At 41.3% G+C, this 21889-nt stretch overlaps 1 protein-coding gene and 1 long non-coding RNA gene across 7 annotated transcripts in view; both read left to right on the top strand.

Moving 5' to 3' along the window:
• CACNA1C (calcium voltage-gated channel subunit alpha1 C) overlaps window positions 1-21889 on the top strand; it is a 461478-nt gene that overhangs the window by 79740 nt on the left and 359849 nt on the right. The window lies entirely within an intron of this gene.
• On the top strand, window positions 8513-14627 carry LOC147653832 (uncharacterized). The gene is made up of 2 exons (XR_015285815.1): window positions 8513-13049; window positions 13639-14627. It is a non-coding gene; the product is annotated as an uncharacterized LOC147653832 (long non-coding RNA).

The following is a 21889-nucleotide window of genomic DNA, read 5'->3' as shown; positions in this document are numbered from 1 at the left end:
CATGAAAAGAAAGATGGGATTTCTGCTTGCTTGTGTCTGCCCATGGGAAGGGGGCTTGTCCTTCAGGAATCTTGGCTGTCTCATCACCTGCTCCTTATGGAAGTGTCCTGTAGAGCAGGGGATTCCTTAAAAAAAGAGAAAGTTGCTTCAAATTTTTTTATTCTGCCATTTTTAGTAGACTGACACAATAGGCGTGGATGTGACTACCTATTACATTTTTATATAGTGGAATAGAAAATCTCAGCTCTTGAATCAGAGGATTCTCGAGTCAGAACTCAGAACAGGCTCAGCTTTTCTCGTGTGAAGTCCGAAAGAGTTAGAGAGCAAAGTGGGGGCCAGAGGGTCTGGAAAATAAAGGATGGCTTTTCTGGCTGAGGGTGAGGAAAAAGGACACTGCAGAAAAGCTTTTGGATCTGTGGCATCCCTGCTCTCACCCTCCTGTGTGCCAGCTCCCAGCTAGTGAGTGTGCAGGGGAGTGAGGGATGGAGCACACACCGAGCTAATGATGGGTTCATTACCTTGGGCATGGTGCCAGCCCTGCTGCAGCTGGGACAGCTCACACTGAGAGTTTGAGGAACCAGGACTGAGTGACAGAAGCTGGAAGAACGCTGCTGAGGCGGCTGCAAAGCCACTGGAGTCAGAGTGAGGAGAGAGGAAACGGTGCCAAAAAAAAATCCTGGAGGGTTTCTTCCAGAAAGATTGTGAATCACTCTGTGATTCTGAGGAGGCTGAAGATAATGGAATTTAGGCTCAACATTTCCCAAAGTTCTCAGAAACCCTGCTTCTGACAGGGGGGAGCTCAGCATCCCTAGCTGCAGAGAAGCACAAGGGTGGAAGAATAAGCATTGGGTCTGGGGACGTTCAACTTGTGTGCTGGCCCTGGAATTGGCAAGCTGTGTGGCCTTGGGTAAATTTTCACCCCAATTTTTCCATCACACCATTACATGAAATGTAATCACATTTCATTACATGAAATGCTGTAGAAGAGACTGTAAGGGAAGGATCCCTAGCAATCAATTCCAAGATAGTAGTCACTAACTAAAACAGAAATGTAAAAAGCAGGGTTTTTTGGGTTTGTATTCTTTTTTAACATAGTCATGTCGTTTCCTAGGCTTTGTGAAATGAAACTGGTAAAGCAGAGACTGACATATGTATTACTAGCAGGAGGAAAACTGTTGAGTTCTGAGTCCCAACCAAATCCCAGCTTCTCTTTGTACCAGCAGCCCCAGAGTCCTCACCCAGCCTGTGCTGGCTGTTGTTTGCCATCTCCTTATGGGACCTGACATCTCTCAGGGCTGTGTCCCCCCATTTGTTTTTTACTTTTTAAATCCATAATCCTTGCCAAGTAATTCTCTTTGTTACAGCACACATTCCAACAGACCCATCCCTTTTCCATTTTCCTCCTAACTGCAGTCCCCCCTCCATCCATCACATTTCATGGATGTGAAACCATCCATGGGTTTCACATTTCCCACCTGTTTTCTCATGTGACCCCAGTGCTCTTCTTCCTCAGCTTCCTGACCCCTTCTCTTGTTAATTTTACTCTTAAATTCCCTTTCTTTTCCTAAACCTGGACTCTGTCACCAGGTGATTAATCCCAGTGCACATTCTGTCTCCTCATTTTTTTAGCTTCATTCTCCACACATCTGTCTCTTAATCTGAGCCTTTTGCTTTTGAAATCAGTGTCCCTGTCAATGATGTCTGACCACCAGCAGTGGACAAGGACACTCACATGCAGGACTGTGAGTTGTGCACAATGCAAAGAATAATAAACTCTTGCACTAACTCACCCAACCCTGTGAAAAGAGAAACTTGAAACCTGTAGGTTGTATGTCTCTGTTTAAGTGATTTTGAAATTTTAGCTGTGTGTTTTGGTTCTGATTGATGGCAAGTTTAGTCCAAACATTATTTATCCCATTTTTGCAGACAGCTCTGATTACCGTTTTCCCTTTCTTTATGCGTAGGCTTTCTAAATCTTAACAAGTGTGTTAGTTGGGGTTGTTTCTTTCAGGTGGTAATTATTCCTGTTTATCAAACCTCAGGTTCACTGTAGGATTTGTGTGTGTGTGTGTGTGTGTTTCATTTGGATTTTTTATGACTTTTTTTACCTGTTTAGGAAAGGTAGAAAAAAATGTGGAAGCAGGCTAAATAAGAGAGTATTTAAGCAGTGATGTTTTCACTGTAGTCTAATTCCTGCCACTGCAAAAGTGAAATTTTCAAAATGGAAAGTCCTTTTTGATACAAGCATCCTTACCCTTCTGTAAGTCTTTGGGATGTTTGGCTTCTGTCCATGAGCTCTTCAGAATCTTTTAATGAGGAAGGAAATAAGCATCTAGAAAATCTAGGAAGTGTATTTCATATCTCCTTTAGGTTCCTTCATGTGTAGCTTGTATTAGACCACGTTTCTTGGGTTTTAAGTCAGGCAAGTTTCCCACTGACTTCACTGGAGTTTGGCTGTCTCCAGAAACCATCCAGCAATCCAGTGCATGCCACTGACAAACAATTGTTGGGGCATTGGGCTTTGCTGATGTGAACAAAGCCATTGACTCTAAAGGAAATGCTCCATCCACTTGTTCAAACTAGGAAAAAAATACCCCAAGAAGTTTTCATAGCTCCCTTAGAAGTAAAATAATAGATGTGCCGCTTGCCAAGGGACAGAATTGCCCAAAGGGTGGAATGTTTTGTGTTTTTGTCACAGTTTTGACAGGTTATTCCTTCCCTGGACAATTCCTGTTTTCTCCTGTGCTTTCTAACTCGTAAAACATGAGGTTCTGTATGGCACAGCAGCTCTTCAGCCCTCCTGGATGGATGACAGGCAGCCTCAAAGCAAGCAAATTCTTGATTTCACCTTCAGGAAATGCTGGACAACATATAATTTATTGTTTGTCCGTAACCCCATGGAGTGAAACTTCTTTTCCTGCTTGTACAGTTCCCATGAAGAGCCTGTACTTAGCAAAGACACCTGAGAGACCACAGGTTAGGGAAAGGCATCCAGCAAGCAGCAGGAAATCCTCGTTAATGCCTTTGCAGTGTGTAGCATTTCTGGCAGATGCTGGAAGGTTGGCTCAGCAGGTCATCTCCTGAAGGCACCCTCAGAAAGTTCTGTTGCACCTAAGCCTGGGCAAGGCAGCTGGACCATCCCTGGACATCTTTTGCTAGAGCCCTAACAGCTTGTGATGGTCTCTGGAGCACCAAGGGATGTGTGTTTTGCTCGGTGGAGACGCTTTGATGGTGCAGAGCTGTAAATTCTGATGGACCCGTGACGCAAATCCGTGTCTTGGTGCTCACCCAAGAGGAGCCAGAGCTTTGGGAGCTGTTCCCTTCCTGGGGCTGCAAACCTGTTCCTGGCACAGCTCCTCTCCAGCAGGGGTGGCAGCACCTCAGCCCTGTGTGCTGAATTTGGCAGGTGGGAGATGCCCGGCTCCAGCAGCAGGAACATTCCAGAATGGAAATGGGAGGAGTGTGGTGCCCTGGCCAGCTGTGTTGGCAAGGGTGAGGCTGTTTTTCAGGCTGTCCTGATAAACCTGCACTGGTGGAGAGCGTGGGGCTTCAGAATCCATCATCTTCTGCTGGTTTGCCATTGTCTGCTGCTTGTAAAGTTTATATTTAGGTAGCTTTTATTAGGAACTGAAGCAAACGTCTTTTGCACATGGTTATCTTCATCTGGTATGTCGAAATGTTTTTCTACTTAGCAATAAATGTGCTTAATCTTTTACTATGACTCTTTGATCTGAAGCATGGTGAATGCTTTTTATGTGGATGTTTTAAAACGTTTCAGTTCTATTACACGCCCTCAAATATAAAACCTCACACAAGAGCGGAACTTGCATGTAATTTTATTATTGTTATTATTTTTACCCATTGAAAACCACTTGCAGTGCTGTTATCCTTGTGTGGCCTTATTGTCTGAGTCACTTTTAAACAAGAATCCCTGTTTAGATGAGATTATGCAGGCAAACATGTGGTCACAAAAGATTTTTTAAAGATCTAGTTGCATAATTGTTTCACAATCCAAACTTGTATTTAAAAACAAACAAACAGAAAGCTTCTCCTCATTATGGCCATCAAGATAATGCCTGAATCTGGACAAAAGGCACATCAATGCCCTTCAGGAGCAGCTGGCTGAGATGAAAAACGTGAATTGAAATAACATCAAAGGGGATGCACAGCTTCTCTAGCGGTGGCTGGATGGTCACAATGACAAAGGAAGGTCTCAGACAGGACTGGTGTCACTGTGGTGCTGGGGCATTTCATTCTTGAGGATTGTTTTGCTGTAGAACTGATGCCTGGAGAGGGCTGGCCTGGAACAGAGGCTGGACAGGGTTCAGGATAAAGCAGGGATTTATTGAAAGGCCCTAAAGGACACACCTGGGGCAGTGCAGGAGCCTGGCCAGGGCTACACCCAAGAAGGACCAAAAATGGTCACAGAATGGATGATTGCTCACCAGGGCTCACATTTTTATAAGTTTTGGTCCATCTGCATATCAGGGTTCATTGTCCAGTCCCAGCTCCAGGTTATGGAGTCCCATCCTTGTTTTCTCCCTTCAGCCCAGCGTTGTTCCTGCTTTTGGGCCTGAACCCTGTAAAGGCTGTCCTTGGTATGGAGCTGGAAAAGGAATTGTTTTGTCTGTGAAGAGAGCTCACTGGCACTGAACACGAAGCTCAAAACTCCACACCTGGGCAGCGCAGAATGTGAAAAACAGAAAAGCTAAAACTTAAGGCATCAGAACAAGGAAATCTGCTGCTTCTGCTCTTTAAGATCACTGCTGTCCTTGCAGCTGAGGGAAGGAAATAGAGGAATTCCAGATTCCTGCTTCTGTTAAATGCCTCAGGTGCCTCCTGAGTCCAAGAACCTGACTGGGCATTTGCTTGTGCAAACACTGAATAATCCCATGCAGCCCTGTGGTGATACTGGAGTTCATCTGGGGTTTTCTGTAAAATCCAGTGCTGTGTGTCCAAGTAGGAAGAGCAGGAGGTAAAAGCTGGCATCTCCATGGAGATGTCTGGGTTGGATGTGCAGCTGTGGTTTACAGCTTAAGCTGCATTGATATGGACCAGCAAGGATCTGATAAACATCCTTTCACCCAAACAACTTGTGTGCTAATTGTTATAAGTCATTAACCATGCTTTTTATGCTTTTATTAACCATGATGTATTCTTCCCTGATTCAACCTGAACCAAGTTTTAGCTGTGAATCACTGGCTTTTTTTATAGATCTTCTTATTTAATGCTTTCATTGTATCCTACTTCTCATTTGTCAATTACACAATTTTTATCCATCTCAGGGGTGTGATGCTTTCTTCCTGACATCAATAAATTCTTGTTTATAGCAGTTCATATTCCAGCACTGCCCTTTTCTCACTCAAATTGTGTTTATTACATTTTACACACTTAAAAATTACATTCCAGTTTCATCCTTTTATTTTTAATATTGGATATAAATACTAATGTCCAGATCAGCTTGATCTCATTGATCAAGCTTGATTTCATTGTCCCTAGGATAAAAACATTAAAAATTGCTGCTGCTTTGCTTTCCTTTTGACACACCAGGCTGTTGCATGCAAGTATTTGTCAGCTCATAGGGGGAAAAGGAAGCAACAACTGAAGCAAAGTTGAGTGTTTTAGCCTTTCAGAGGCCATTAATATGATAATATTTGAGTATTTTTGATGTTTTTTTCTCTACTGAAAGCTTGCATAGCGAAAGAAAAAGAGGAGGAAAAAACAAATGCAGAAATGTATTTGTAACTCTTCAGGTTCAGAAGGTTTAATTCTGCTAAATTTTGAGCTTGTACTTTGCAGTCCTTTCACAGGGGATACAGAAATATGAGGGACAGAGCAGTACAAAGAGCAGGAGCAGATCTAGGGAAAATGCAGTGTGGTATTGGAGGGAAGTAACTGCTGATACAACCCTGGAAACACTTCTGCTAAATAGCTCCTGAAATAAATTCACTCCTGGCTGAGAGTTCCCTTTGGAAATGTCCACCTTTGCTTTCACATTTCAATATGTATTGAAAAAGGAGGCTGAGACAGATCCCAGCTTGTGTTCAGGCTGCTGCTCAGGGGTTTCCCTCAGCTCCTCTTGGTCACTCAAGTCACTTTCTGTGGTACACAGCTGGCACTGTTGGGCCATTTAAGGAGTTTAAGGAGTGTGTTTAAAACAGTTTTCTGTGGTTCATTCCCTCCTTCCATCACCCAGACCTGAACCAGACACCTCTGCCCGTTTGTGTGTCCACTGCTGCTTTCACAATACACAAAGAGAAGTTTCACTGGGTGCAAATGGTTTTTAAATGAACAGTAATTTCCCAAGTAGGATTTTCACACCATGGGTTCTTCAGTATGTTTTGGGCTTTATCATTATTATTTTTTAAATGCCTCTATTGAAGCAGAACTTATGAAGAGCATGGTTCCATCTTTGCTGGTCTCCACTTCTGAGCTCTTCTTGTGGGTGAGCTCAGCTATGGATGTTTCTGGGTGATGCTTGTGTGACTCTCACTGTGTAGTTGTCAGAGCTGTGTAATTGTCTTTTCCCTGTCATTCCCAGTCTTTTCCAAAAGCCCACAGAAGCTCAGGGGGCAGGCAGCAGGCTGGAGCTGCTGTGAGTGCAGGAGGGGAACCTCTCCCTCTGCCTTGTGCCTGTTCCCTGGGATGGGCAGCAGGAGAGAACAGGCAGAACAGCCTCTGGAGCAGAGAGGTGAGGCCAGGCACTGCTGTCCCTTGGGCACAGTTCCAGCTTGGATCAGGAGAGTTTCCAAGCTCTAATCGATGCTCTGCATGCACGGACAGAGCACAGCCTGGTTCAGTGACAGCCGCTCTGCTCCGGGTGCCTCTGGCTGCAGGGACTGATGTGCCTTTACTGTTCCAGCCCAGAAGGCAAACTGGGCTCTGCAGAGCCTTTGACCTTTTGAAAGCATGAAAATCCATAGGGAGCTGAAAATTATTCCTTTTTCATTGAGCTGCTTAAAATAAAGTGGCCTCCGACCTCTCGAAAGTGTGTCTGACCCGGTGGGACTAGGGAGAGACCAAATGAGCTAGACCATAGCAGGGCCCAGAGGTGAGCACAAATTCCAAGCTTTAGGCAAATTCCATAGATCAGACTGTATTTTAAAGTGAGAAGTGATGATTTCAGGCCTCTAGTGTTGCTTTCTGCTGGTCACATAAATTCATGCTCTAACTGCTTTATCAAGAAGAGGGAAGATGTTCATAACGTACTGGTAAGAACCTCACTGATAAAGGATGATACAGCCTGAAAAAATAGAGAGGGCTTTTTCCTCCATACATTCCTCTACTGATCTGCAAATTTACACTGAGAATGCAAATGTATTTCTTAACTCCATGTAAATTCTGTCAGGTTAGGCTTGATTGCATTAAAAGGGCTGTAACTTTTTCTTTGTTCTCACTACTTGCTGATAATTGTTTCTGTTCTTTCTCCTGAAAACACTCATCAGCACCATATTTGAAGGATGGCCTTTGGAGGTAGATCAAGCTTTCAGTTTTTGCTGTCACTGGCACAGCAAAGAAGTCAATAACTCATTGGGCACCCTGGAATTATTAGCCATTTTATCCAAAAGCTGCGCCCTGATGCCTGTGCTCAGCTGGCCTTGGATGTGATCTGGAAGCCACCCTGAGAAACTGTTGATCTCCAATGTGTAATAACAGCTTGATAAACCTGACCTGCACTCCTTGATCCCAAGCTCATGCCTTTGCTTTTGGCTAAGCTGAGGCTGATTGTTCAATAACTCCCAATTCTCTGATAAATACACTTAAGCCTGCCCTGCTTCAGCAAAATTGGAAACATGCAGGTTGATCTCAGTGGGTGAGTGAGTGCTGCTTGAACAGCTTGCAAACAAAATGTTGTGTTTCCTCTGCTGTTTGGCTACTCCTGACAAGTCTCTCCATCTCCTCCCCATGGTACCTGCTGGAGCCCTGTGCTGCACACAAGTGATGATGTGGTTATTCTCCTCTGCTATCACTAAATATGCTTTAATTGGACTATGGAGCAAGGGACTGATTGTGAGCTTTGAGTCTGTTCTATTTGCTACATAAACCTGTTATTTTACATCCCTGGTCTGATTCAGAAAAGCAAGGGCTGAAAGCTTGTGAGCAGATCCAGACCTTGCTTGCTCAGACTCAGATGAAAGCATTTTCTTCCACGTCATACATGAGTGAGTAAAGGGGTGATGATTATTGAGTAAACACCGAGCAGAAAATGGTTCCTAGAATTATGCACAGAAAAAGCACTGAGTAAATTCTAAAAAAGCCCTCATGTTATGTCTGGCCATCAAGGATTGTACAACAATTTGTTCAGACGTTTAACGTAAGGAAAATAAATTCTTCCTGCTTCAGGATATTTGCCGTTTTCTTTACAATAGTGAAATACTGTATGCAGCCCTAAATGTTTTGGAATCTAATCTCACCATGTCCATCAGATGACCATGCTTGAGGTATTTATTGATGAGGCTGGATAAATCTGAGCTGAAGAGAACACCACTTGTCATGGAGTGAGTAAAATCCTGGGCATGATGCCAGACTCTCAGGGACAGTTTTGCCTTGATGGCATACAGTGATTTATGCTTCTCTTTACTTCCATCACTGAGTGCTAGAACAGGGAGAGGAAAGCAAAACTGTATTCTCACATGGATGTTATTTATTTAGAAATTAAAATTTTCTCATTGCCTCATCATTTTCTGTAAAATAAAAATAAAAAATACTCCTAGCTTCCTTTTAGATTATCAAGTCTGTGGTATTTTGCAGATATGATGGTTGTTGAGTCTTTCTAAACCTAAATATTTTTTTGTTGTTGTTGAAATACTCATAATCCTGTGACAGCAAATGCAGTTTGTTAAATAATCTTACCCTGAACTGCTGATAAATAGGCTGAGTTCTTAGCAGGTTTTTTTCCTTGCTACTTGGTATTGTTTTGTTTCAGTGAGCAGAAATTCATTTTCCAGTCTGCTTTTAGTGAACTGAAGTAGTCTATAAGCTTTATGTGTTGGTCAGCTTCCATCTTCAAGCATCCTTTCATGACTTTCAGTAAAACCTTTCCTTTTGATAGCTTATTAAAATGAAGTTTTGCACTGAAATGACTGACTTATGCAAGGAGCAGCAGTTCCCACCTATTCCCTGTAGCCTCACAGGAAAACAGCATTCCTGGACAAAAGTTGAGTCAGGAGACAGGAATGACTCATTCTTCTTACTCTTCCCCTCTGACATTACTTCAAGAACAAGCAAGAGGTTTAGTCTGAGGTGTTGCTGTTGTGCAAAAATGCAGAAAGTTGACATTAACTCCAGAGGAGAGTGGAACAAGAATTTGGAAGACAGGTCCATTGAGGATTAATAATTAGATAAACTTTATCCAGCTGAGGGAATTCCCTGAACTGAAAATACCTGGAGGCTGGGAGAAGGATGAAGGAGAGGTACAAGCCTGTCTTGTCACTGATCTCCCTTTGGTTTTTGGTTTTGGCTGCTCCTGGAGGAACAGTTCTGAGTTAGATGGACTCCTTCCACCCTGAGGGGAGCCTGAAAACCAGAACTTTGAGGTTCAAAATCCAGAAAGGATTCTTTGCTTTGTGGTTTTCTGGCCAACCTTCAGCTGGCATGGAGGGGAAGGAAAGGGAAGGAAGCAGTGTATTTTGAATATCTGTCTTTTAAGGTCATATCTTGACTTTTCTTAGAGGAAAAACTGGGTTGGAAGGAACCTGAAAGTTCCTCTAGTTCCAATGGCCTTGAGATGGACAGGGACACTTCCCACCAGACCCAGCTGCTCAAAGGCCTGTCCAGCCTGGCCTTTCAGTTTGGTTTAAAAGAATGTAACTGTAAGTGAAAAACCAAAGGTTTGTGGCTTGTTATTGTAATTAAATCTGAGGAAAGAGGAAGGGTCAAGCTTGTCAGCTGAGATGTTCTCCCTGAGACAGTAATGGAGGAACCACCAAACTCAGACAGACATCTGGAAATGCACTTTTATCTCAAATTGCTGATTTTGTTGGTACAAATGTTTGTATTTGGATGTATTGTGGACTTAGATCCAAATGAATTGGGAAACAAAGTCTGATTGTGACTGGTAAAACTCTTTACAGGGAATTTTCTACTTCTGCACCCCTTCAGGTGGGTGAATTCTTCCCAAGAACATGCCTTTAATTCCCTCTCGGTAGGTTTTTTAATTAAGCTGGTCACCAAAGCCACATCTTGTAAACCAAACCAGCACCAGAGATTCCCGCCAATCACATTAGCACATTATCCACGTGATAATCCTGATCATATGGATATTAATTTGGAATTTCCAAGACCAAAAGAAAATTCTGTGCTTTCCTGAATCTTTCAGGATGCTGTCATGTATTGTAAAAGTTGTATCTTGTTGAATAAGGAAGTATCTGTTTTGGGAGTTTAGTAATTATGAAAGAATATTCTGCAAAAATTCTTCATCTCAGAAAGGTACAAAGAGTTAAAAAATAAGCTGAGGTGGCAATCTCAGCCAGAAATTAAGGGGAAGGGAAGCAGATAATTTCAGTGTTGTTTTGTTCATTTGTGATATGGCCCTCTATTCAAAACATGCATCCTCAAATCTAATTTTGTTTTCACACTGCAGTTAAGCCAGAGAAACTGGAAATCTGTGAAGTGGCACCACGAACCCTGCTGTAGTCTTGGCAATGGAGGTTCACAGAGAAGCTGACAGTTCAGCATCAGACTTGTGGCACTTTGTTATGCTCATGATGCCCTTCAGCAGCTTCATTTCAAGGAGCTTTTAGTGGAGAGTCACACACAAGGACTGTAAAGGAGATGGCAGGACCCAAGGCGTTTCAGCCTCTCTCCAAGGAAAACAGACCTAGCAGCATGGTCTAGATACTGTCCCTATTTCCATCAATTCCCCAGCCACTTTGAATCCAGATATAAGTGTCCCAGATATCTGAAAAAATGGATCCCTCTAAGGCCTCAGAAACCTTGCTGGAACAGAATCCTCTCAGTCTTTCCAATAAAGTTCCTGACTGGGGAACTTCCCTAGAATTCAGTTTAGGAGAGCAAGCAGTGCTCGGTGCTCACACCCAGAGCATCAACAGGTGCCAGCTCTGCTCAGGGCTGTCCCACACTACTTAAACAAGCTCCCTGCTTCCCTTTCAGTCCTGCCTCTTCTGTGGAGAGGGAGCACAGCCCCACTTGGACATTTTTGCAAGGTGGCCAGCTGTGCAGGGATCCTGCTGGAGCCCCTTCAAAGCTGGGTACAGCAGAACTTGGAGGGGACTGCATTCACTCTCTGTGATAGCAGTGAAAGAGAATTTCTCTGGGCCCAGGAACCAGCCTGGGATGAGCTCTGTGGCATCCAGGACACTCCCTAGTGTTGTCTGGGTGCTGACTCTTGATGTTGGGAAACCATCCTGCTGGTTTTGCATTAGTTTTTGGCAACTCTCACATTTTCTAGGAAGGAAATTCAGCAAAACTATCCTGAAATCTTTTAAAAAATAACTTGAAAATTTATATTTTAGCTGGCTAATATATCACCAAGGTGCCATTAGAGTCCAGACACTGATGCATTTGCAAATGGAGATATTTTTTCTCTGCGCACATGCTTCTGTAAAATTTTTGCTGTTAAATATATCTTTTGTTGATAAGGTTTCTTTCATGGACTACTATGGGTTGCTGCTCGTTTCCTGAGGATGTTAAAACACTCTAGTGCAACTTGGAATTGCAGTTGTGAATTTCTTAAGATGGGTAAGCAAATGTGCTGTGTTACCTAGTCTGTGTTTGGATGTCCCTGGATTCCAGCTGGCCATGGTGGCCTCTGTGTCAGCAGATGTGGAGGATGATGAGCACAGGCCACTTTCTGGATGGCTGGAATCCTGGGAAACCTCACTTGCAGAACAGGACAGCAATATAGGAACACATCCCACAAGATTAAGAGGATCCTGTAATGGTTCTTCAGGTCACCACATTCATTCCTTGCACTTTTCCTGAATTCAATTTCTATGAAAATGTTGATGGAGGTGCTTTTTTATTTTTTTTTTAATGGCCCAGAAGTCTGACCAGAACCTTTCTTGTTTACATCATTCCTATTTTCACAACTTGTCTAAGAACAGAACTGTCATGTGAGAGCAATCATCCAGCCACAGCTAACAAGGAAATGAGTGGTATTTTTGTTGGTTCTCTACATTTGCTTTCACTCCAGAGTCAGGTACTTGGAGTTAGGACAGGTGTCAGCTCCTGTCTGACACTTTTTAAAGAGAACAGCTTTAGCAATGTCATGAGAAGGTCACAGAACCCACAGAAGTATCATCTGCCAGGGGTTATAACATTCTGCACTTGTAAATTATAAGTGTATGTATCATGACAATGCCTTAGTCATTTTAGTGATAGTTAATATAGTGATTCTATGAAAAGCAGCTCAGTTCTATTAGGAACACTAATTATACACTTTTGAAAAGACTCTGATAGTACATAGGACAAAGGAGTTATAAAATGGTTATAAAAATCCCTGAGTTGAAACTTTCCTGTAAGTGACTCAGGCTGATAGGCCTAATTCAACCAGCACAAATAAATCCAGTAAAAATATATGTGACCTAAATTATGTGAATAGCACTATGGGCTCTGAGAAGGCTCTGTGTGTTGTCACTGATAGAGACTTTTTAAATGACTAATTTAAAACTGGAGAAGTAAAAATTTCTGTATTTCTCTCCAAATTAAATTGTGTCATTATCAGATAAATAGTCATTAGCAGTAAAATGATGCACTTGTTTCTTGAAATAACTTTTTCAAAAAGAGAAGGAAGCTACATTTATTAATATTTATCTGATTTTTTTTTTTTTAAGCAGCATTGAACTATATCAAATAACACAGGCAAGATAATGTGTGAATATGGATTTGGGAATTGTGAGCAGTTGTGAATAATTTTTGACATTATGTCATTATGTCATTATGAGGTTCTGTGTCCCTGCATTACTGATATGAACATTTTGTGGTGGGCAGAATGTGGGTTCTGCCCATGGATCAGTGTTTGCTGCTCTGGATGTGCCTGTGAGGGTGTTTGGGAGGGTGGAGGAGGATTTGTGGCCATCCCTGCTCAGGTGAAAGCAGTGCAGCAGGACAGGCTTTCAGAACTGAAGGAGCAGCTTGAATTTCAGTGGGTTAGAGCTGATTCTAAAATAATTTTGTATTTTATTCCTTGTTAAAGGAATAAAGTGGGTATTTATTAAAAACCCTTCCAAGTACCACCTGGAGCAGTGCAAGAGCCTGGCTGTGGCTACACCCAGGATGGACCCTGGGGCAGGAGTTTTCACACTTTGATCAGTTTTGGTCTATGTCCATTTTGGGGTTAATTGTCCAATTACAGTTTCAGGTTATGCTGAAGATTTCTCCCCTCAGTTCACTGTTGTTTAAACATTTTGGGCCTGAAGCTGCAATGATGTCCTGGGTTCTGGGGCTGGAGATTGTCGTGTCTGCCCGAGCTGTGAGGAGAACTTGCTGACACTTTATGTGAGGCTCAGAGTTCCATCCTAATGCAGTGCATGATCTGGAAAACAGGAGAGCTGAAAGCTCAGGTGTCAGTGGTGGGCAGAATGTGGGTTCTGCCCATGGATCAGTGTTTGCTGCTCTGGATGTGCCTGTGAGGGTGTTTGGGAGGGTGGAGGAGGATTTGTGGCCATCCCTGCTCAGGTGAAAGCAGTGCAGCAGGACAGGCTTTCAGAACTGAAGGAGCTTTGAATTCCAGTGGGCTGGAGCTGATTCTAAAAGCATTTTGTGTATCCTGCTGAGAATATCTTCAGCAGGGATTGAAGTGAGGTTTGTCATCTGGGCTTTGCTCTGCTGAGTGAAAGCAGGCTGGAGCAGCAGAGAACATTTCCCTCAGCAGCGTGCACAGATTGATCTGGGTGTGCCATCCCTGCCATCAGGGAAACCATTGAAGGAGCCAAAGCTCCTGCAATTTTTTAATGGCCCAGAAGTCTCACCAGAACCTTTCTTGTTACATCTTATTACATCATACATCATCAGCCAAAGCTGCTCCAAGCCCCAGAGCCAGGCCCAACCCTGCTGTGCTAAGCAGGGAACAAAAGCTGATCCCTGCCCCAAATCTCTGGGAGCAGTGCTTGGAAGAATCATTCCTGTGAGACTTGAGCAGCTCTCTCCAGTGCTGGGCTCCTTCTCACAAATGTGAGCAGAGAATTTATCTGCCAATACAAGCTGTTATCTGAGAGAGCTTATCTGTGTATCAAGAGCTATCTTGAAGCCAGAGACATGTATCAAAGCAAGTGGCAGATATCATAGCAATTACTGCTTTACAAGCCTATTTTTAAGAATAAGTGAGGTCATAGAACATTTTCAGTTTCTTAAACTGTGTACATTTGCCAAAACAGAAGGAGAGGGTTTAGGATTACTCTGTCATAGCTCTGTATCCGTCAGTGTAAAACTGAAGTTAATATTTTAAGGTTGTACCATTTTCTGATATGGTACAACTGGAAGGAGGTCTCTTGCTGCTTCTTGCATGTCTAGAAGTATAATAAAGTGCCACTGCCTTTAAACAAAGCATTTGAGGATATAAAAATACGACAGGATTGTTTCTGTGCTTTGTTAAAGTAGCTCTGAACTATGATAGCTAAGTTTTCACCTGTATCTAATGAATGTGAGACAAAAAGAAAAAAAACAAACAGAAGAGGGCAAAGTAAATATAAAACAAACTAAACCCACCAAAAATCCAATCCTGTACAGTGAGATTTTGTCATCTTTACAGACCTTTTCCCTCTGCCTGGAATAAATATCATGACTCTATTCCATTGCTGGCAAGTATTCAAAACCTGGGCATTTAGGCCCATTCTGATTAGAATAGGGATTAGAAGGGAAGAAAATATCCCCTGTAATTAACCAGTCTCCTTCCTGTAACATTTCTGCTACATTCTGTGTTTAGGTTCTCCTTGTGCCCAAACTTCCTTGGTTTTTGTCATTTAATGACATATCTTAAACTGATTAAACACCAAGGATCATGGATGTAGCCACGGTATTTTGAAATAATTTTTTGGGTGGTTGGTTTGAGACTGTGGCCAAAGGGTTATGTTTGTTAATTTACAAAAAAATTTCCTTTTTGTGTTGTAGGAATTAAAAATAAATCAGGGAACTGGACTAGGCTGAGAGAAGGAAGGTTTAAAGACTCTATTCCCTCATTGCCTTTAGATGCTCTACAGGTGGATAACAATTCTAGATTGAAAAAAGCATATTTTTAAAGAACTATGGGCTATGATAACTTTGTTTAAAAAAAAAAGAAAACAGGCTTTTTAATTAGAAATTTGGAATGGAATCATCAAGATAAGCCCTTTTCTTCTGGTCTTTGCAGCTCTGCTTTCTCCTGCCTTCCTTGACCTCTTAGAGCAAGTTGAGATATCCACACTAAATTTTTCATCCTGTTCCTCAAGTCTAAATCTTGGAGGGAGATTGTTTTTAGGACCAGCATGGAGGAAGAGAGTTTTCTCCTAGATCCAGAGTGATTCAAATCAGATAGTGCAATAATTCAGCTTCAGTCATTGCAGTGAGTCACTGTCCTGAAGACTTTGTGGTCTGACACTGCAGTGGATTAAGACAGACTCTTGCATCTTTTCCTTGTGCATGACAAGTGCTTTGGAAGAGCAGTGCAGCTGGCAGAGGAGAGGTGTGACCACGTCTATCTCCTTGACAGGCCTGACACTCTTCCAGCTACATTAGGTAAAATTAACTTATTGACTGGGGGCAGCTTCTAGTTTGTGCCAGGACAGGGAACAAGACCTTGAACATGAAGTTCATTCTGTTTTTCATAAACATTTTTTCATCCTTCATTCTGTTTTTCATAAACTTTGTAGCATGTGGTTGTATCAAGGCTAAGCAGATTTGATAGTAGCACAAGTTTTGTTTTAGTCACTTGAAACTGTGCACAGAAATTTGTGAAATTTGCTTATAAAGATGGGAATTTGTAGGACTTCTGATAAAACAATGTGGTGGCTGCACTCCAATGAAGGAAATTAATGATTATCAAAGTCTAATTATGCAGCAGATTTTGACACAGGAGGTCTCACTGCCTGTGGGAGTCAGAGAAGTTCCTCACATCTCTGCTTCCTACGTGGTCACAAATTTCTAACCTTGTCCAAAGGTATGATGGAGACTTTGTGATTTTCTATGAAATGTTAGAAACTTCCAACTACCCAACATTAGATTTGACCAGATCAGTCATCTGGCTGTATTGGATATGAGTTTGTAGGATAACTTTGATTATTCTCCTTTCTGATTGTTGTTTTATTATTATTTTTTTAATGTGTCATGGTGGCAAAACTTTGATCCTGTGGTTGTGTTTGAAATTCAGTGGGCTGGGTATTGCTGTCTTTGATCTGGAATGTCAAAATTTGTATTCTTGATAAACTCTTGGCAGTGCATTGGTATTAAGACCAAAAAGGAAGACTAAAGTTATTTTTGTCTCCATCTATGGAGAATGTGGCAATGAATTCCAGTACTGATATAAAGCTTTTATTTATTTAGTCAGGCTTTTCTGCTTCACCTGTTAAATTTCCTAGCTGTATCACAAAAAAAAAAAAAAAAAAAGAAAGCATGTCAAATAAACTTTGAAAACCAGACTTTCTTTAGGGAAAATAAAAATAAGAATTTCTGTGGCTCTGATTGTTTGTTCTGAAAATTCAAGCAGAAGCAGTATGCTCAGCACTTTTGAGAATTAAACCACTGCTGTAGATGCTGAGGAACAGACATAGAATGCCAGCTTCAAGCAGTTTCTTGACAAACTCTTGCCTTTTGTAAAAAATATCAGTAAGTACAGCAAACATTATATATATATATAAATATAATACCAGCAGCAGTATGGCACAACATGCCAGAAGCTAAAAAATGAAAACTCCTCTATGAAAATAGATTAAAAATCCATTTACATTTCTCTTTCCTGGGCTGATTCTGCTGTGGTCTGGATCAAATAACCTGCTGAAGAGCTGGAGATAGAATGGAGATAACTATTTCATAGAATGATTCTATTTTTTACCAGTTTATAATGGCTGAAATTCATAACCCAATCCTCTCCATAGAAGGCTAGAAGTAATTCAGTTTTTAAGTGGAGGAACTCTAATTTATTAGCAGAGGTGTTTTGAGACCAATTTACATGGTTTCATTTATGGGGCTGGAAGAAAAATAATTCAATATGGTTGAAAGTTAGATGGAAAAAAAACCAGGAGAAAACTGAAATTATAAATTTTATAAATTATAAAATTATACTGGAGAAGGCCACTTATGTGCATTTTGCTACCAGAGTAAATTGAATAGCAAAATAAAGGTATTGACACAATGAATCATGAAAAAGAACTAATTCATTAGAGCCTAACAAACTTTTAAGAAATGGAAATTCTGTCCAAACACCATTAGCAGATTGGAGCACAATTTATGACACAATCTCAAAATATTTTTAAAAAGATGGTAAAATAAGTACAAAAAAAATTAAAATGCTCTGAAGATGTGATGTAAGATAAATGAATATCTAAACAGAGGCTTCTGCTTCTAATATCAGATGACCTAAAGTAAATTTCTTTTGCAGAAAATATTGAGGAAATTATTCATTGAAACTATTTTTTTAATAGAGAAATTTAGTATGGCCTCATGAAAATGAAACTTTTGGAACAGAGCTCTGTGTGTATTTGCAGTTTGATGTAGTTTCATGCTCTTGACTTGCACAGGATTGTCTGGAGTTTTTTGGATTGGAGTGATGGCAATTTGCAGACTTTTTAAAAAATTGTTTTTATTTAAGTATCCATAACCATATTCAGAATATAAGGAGAAATTGAGAGCAGCAGAATCAAACTATGTCCAAACAAAGCATTTTGAACAGACAGACAAAAACTGAGAAGTTAATATTTATGTTTCAAAATCTGGGATGACTAAAGACATTATTGTATTCCCAGTCAGTTTCTAGATCTAAAGCATGAAAAGAAATGGCAGATAAGGGTGAGGAAGCATCATGTATCCACAAAACCAACTTTGATCAAAGAACTGTGAAAAAAAGGAAAAAAAAAATTAAAAATCCCCAGACTGTGAAGACTCAGAGGCTGAATCTAAGGACAGAATGGTTTAAAGACCTGAAGTCTTCTTTGTCTGCAGAGCCTGGAGGGGGTTGGATTTTCTCCAGAGGTTCCTTCCAGCCTAGATGATTTCCCAGTCCCTTGTCCCTGTTGTTTGGGAGGCACAGGAAGCTGCATGTCCCCTGGGCTGGTGCCAGGGGGACTGATAGTAAAAGGTTCTAAAATCTTAGAAAATTTGGGGAGTTAGAAAGAAAGTTAGGTTTGGAAAGCCCTGGGAAAAGTAGGCCCTGAGAAATGTTTGGCCTTGTGCTTGCTAAAGATCAGGTCAAACTGCACCTGTGTGGTCAGTATATGATAAATGATATAATTGTTAGATGGGATCAGATATAATTATTGTTTAAAGAACATGAGGAACAATGTTAGGGGGCTGGGGGGGATCACAAGAAATCCATGCTTGGGTAAAAACAATGCTTACAATAGAACAGTGTAAGTTTAATAATTCATATGTAAGTTGTCTAACAATAGAGTATAAAACATGTTCAGCTCAAAACCAAGTTGGGTCAGATTTGGGTCTGTGTACCCCTGACACCCAGAGCTCTTCAATAAAACACCTTCATATAATCATTCTGTGATTATGTGTGTTCCTGAATGCTAACAGGACTGACAGGGACTGCAGCTCCCTGGCACTGCCTGCTGTGTGCTACAGCTTTTTCTTTTCCTCCTTTTCCCTTGTCCCTGTTATTTCAGAGGCACAGGGAGCTCATGTCACCCTGGGCTGGTGCCAGGGGGACTGACAGGGACCGAGCTGGGCACACACAAATGTCCCTTCTGGATCCCTGCTGGCTGAGAATGAGTTAGGATTTGGATCCTCACCCTGCCACAGGTGCCTTGCAAGTGAACCAGTGAACTTAAGCTCGGGAGGAGTCTTGAGTGCAATTTAATCTTCCTTTCCTGGGGAATTCAGTATGATGAGTTGCTGAGTTCACTTACCCAGGTATTGTACCTATTTTTGAAAATGCGGCCAAGATGAAATTATTTTCCTTTCTCAGTCTTCTGAGAATTGTTTAAACCAGACCTTGGATTTTAATGACACTCTATGTTCATTAGAGCAATATCTAAATCTGCTTGAAGCTTGGCCAGTAGTAGTCCTCTCTGCATTGTGTGGTGCCTAGCAACCATCATCAGGGCCAGTATTTTCATCCACTTTCCCTTTGAAGTGTTTTCCATTTCCTTGGAGCTAGGGGATGAAATAAAAACAGCCTGAGAGACACTTACCTCTGTATGTAATGGCAATAGCTGATTTTATGTACTTCAGGGCAAGCTTCCTGTGGCAGGCAGCCCTCCAGATCATGCCTTATTATTCTAATATTATGATTTGGACTCCTTGAATTTAATGGCTTGGAAACCCTTCCCGTGCATGTGGTGGGAAGATGCAAGAATTTGTGTCCTCTCTGTCGCTTACAAAAAGAATAAAAAATCACAGGTCATCTGCAGGGAGGAACAGAAATAAAAAAAACTTCTCCAAAAGAATAGTTTTCCCTAAGTTGCTCTTCATATGTGTTATCAGGAGGAAATGAATGCTTTCTAAATAAGCAGACAGCTTGAAGATACACACAGTTTTTCATCTTTGTGCTGTTCAGACAATAATCCTATTTTCTCCATATTAATAACCTCAGTGGCTTTGTGGGGGGGAAGCTATTCCTGCAGCAGATGTTAAATCAAAACTGCATAGCCTGGGCCTTATGTGCAGGCTGCTTGCTTTCTTTGCCAGCTTTCAGCTGGAAGGTACATGGTTCTGGTACCATCCCTTTTGTTTTGTTTTGTTTTTTACTCTCTCAGGAAGGCTATTGTGCCTGCATTAGTCCAACAACATCATGAGACTTGTAAATGTATTTGCAAGTACCATTTGTCTGTTGCATAAGGCTGCTTTCCCTTGTCCTGGCTTAGAATGATTATTTCTCTTGGCAGCAAAGTAAAAGGAGGAAATAAGGATGTTGCTTTCTTTTAAACCAAGTAGCTTTAAAGATGTGTGTGTGTGTTGTGAGCTGCAGCATTTCGTTTCTTTACGGTGTAACAGCTCAGCCAGAGCTTGTTGTTCACAGAGGTTCTGCAGAGGCAGCTCAGGCCACGCTGCAGAACTCACAGCTCACTTGCACAATAGCAATACTTGCTCTAATGAAAACACAATTAAAACCAGGCAGGAGCCTCAGGACTCCTACTATAAGTTATTTAATTACAGCTCATGGATGGCCAGTGAGATGAGATCATTTCTGCCCATATGAGGCTCCTATGGTGATGAGTTATTTGTGAAGATGAAACAGTTTACAATAAAATATCCCAAACAAACAGCAGTCTTAGAGCTAGATCCTCAGTGAACTGGTGTAACCACACAGATTTCAATGAGACTGGCTTTTAACTGCTGGAAAACAGAATTTTCATATTAAAAACAAGCTTAACTGTGGTGAGGATGAGGAACAACCTCTTCTTCCCTGGGCATTTCCTTATTTTACTGCTTTCCTGCAGTCTTTCCACCTACATAATTGTCTTTCTTCTTTAGCTGTCACACCAAGGAACAAAATCTATTTGTGCAGTTACAATACATTTTGGGACACTGTCCTCAGGCACTGGTTGCTGTAGCACAAACATCAACTAAGGCTGTGTTTCTTGAGTCAAACAGAGCTGGGTGTTTGAGTGGGAAAAGATGACCTGCAAATATTCTTGCAGATGGTGACTGACCTTTGCCTGATGGAGGTTTGGGTTTTCTTTTCTGGTTACCTCACTTTGCTGAAACATTGCACTCCAAACTGGGGGTTCAGGATTTCTTTTAAGGAAATTTAATGCTTACAGCTGTGAAATCAAATGTTCTGGATGGAAGTCTGGCTGTCTTATCCAATGGGAAATGCATGTCTCATCTCTTGCTGAGCCAAGGGCTGTCCTGTCTCTGATGCACAGACACTGCACTGCCAGCATGAATTTGTAATTCATTTTCTCACTTTCACAGTCACGTTCCAGGTAAAAAATTAAAATATCACATTTTTCATGTTTATTTTTTTCCTTTCAAGTAGCAGTTCTGCTTCAGAAGCACCTTCAGATATTAAAAAACAGCTATAAAACAGATATAAAACAATTAAATAAACATATAAAAAAATAGCTATGTATTGCATGCTATATAACATAGATAGTGATGCTCCTTAATTTGGTTGTAAACCTTAATTTTGGAATGTCCTACTGTCCTACCTTTCACTGGAGGGGAGAAAAAATTTAAAAGTAGAGGGATTGGTTATTATTTTTTTTTTTTTTTTCCTGGTTCTGTCACCTTTGGGCTCCTCAGTGCATGAGGAGAAAGAAGATGAGGAACATGATCAGCAGAGTGTGCTTGTTAAAATGTGTGGAAGGAAGGTGGTTAAATTCATCCAAGACAGCATTATCATATTTACCATCATATTGCTCATTTATGCCAGATCTTCACTTGAGTCATCCAGATTCCTGTGGTAGCCTGTTTACACAGAGATGGAGGAAGCAAGGCAGTGGGTGATATTTTTTTGATGGAAGCCTCATTTTTAAAGGCAGAGAACCCAGCAATTATGTCCTTTAATTCAGCTCCAGTCATGTAATCGCATAAATCAGACTGGAACATGTGTGTGTGTCACAATAGCCACTTTTTATAGCAGTGTACACTACCAGCTCCTGCAGGAGAAGCTTGTTAGTCTCAGAGAGGAATTTATAGTTGAGATGAGATATGGAACTATATGGAATTTAACTAACTATATGGAATTTATAGTTTCAGAACCTGAAACAGCCACTGGCAGCTCTGTGTCCAGGGCCCTCCCTCGATGCAGTGATTCAGGTCCAAGGCTTCAAACAGCTCAGAAGCTTGA

This window comes from Cyanistes caeruleus, chromosome 4 (assembly GCF_971803275.1).
Source record: "Cyanistes caeruleus chromosome 4, bCyaCae1.hap1.1, whole genome shotgun sequence".
NCBI classification, from domain to species: Eukaryota; Metazoa; Chordata; class Aves; order Passeriformes; family Paridae; genus Cyanistes; species Cyanistes caeruleus.
The sequence above is the reverse complement of the archived record's forward strand: the minus strand, read 5'-3'. Positions and strand labels throughout refer to the sequence as shown.